The sequence below is a fragment of the Elephantulus edwardii genome, unplaced genomic scaffold, assembly GCF_000299155.1.
Source record: "Elephantulus edwardii isolate Elephantulus edwardi_28Jun2011 unplaced genomic scaffold, EleEdw1.0 scaffold00457, whole genome shotgun sequence".
In the NCBI taxonomy this organism is placed as follows: domain Eukaryota; kingdom Metazoa; phylum Chordata; class Mammalia; order Macroscelidea; family Macroscelididae; genus Elephantulus; species Elephantulus edwardii.
In genome coordinates, this window is record NW_006400207.1 from 424724 (window position 1) to 425283 (window position 560).

Sequence of the window (560 nt, forward strand, 5' to 3'; positions counted from 1 at the left end):
CACCAATCTTGACCCCACATTTATCCTCATAGAGCCCAGCCTCCCGGATAATCTGTTCTGCATACAGGTTGAAAAGGTATGGAGATAGGACTCATCCCTGGCATATGCCTTTCCCAATTTTGAACCATGCAGTGTTGCCTTGCTCTGTTCTGATGACTGCCTCCTGGTCCAAGTATAGGTTTCACATTAGCACGATCAACTGTTCTAGGATTCCCATTCTTCTCAGAGTCAGCCACAGTTTTTTATGATCCACAGAGTCAAATGCCTTTGCATAATCAATGTAACACAGATCTACATTCCTCTGGTATTCCCTGATTTCTGCTAAGTTCCATCTAACATCAGCTACAATATCCCTAGTACCACGACCCCTTCTAAACTCAGCCTGGACTTCTGGCAATTCTCTGCTGGTGTGCTATTCCAGCTTGCATGTGAAATCAATGATATCGTCCACACTCTGTTGGGTCGCCCTTCTTTGGAGTGGGAACAAATATAGATCTCTTCCAGTCAGTTGGCCAAGTGGTTGTTCTCCAGATTTCTTGGCACAACTTGGTGAGCACATC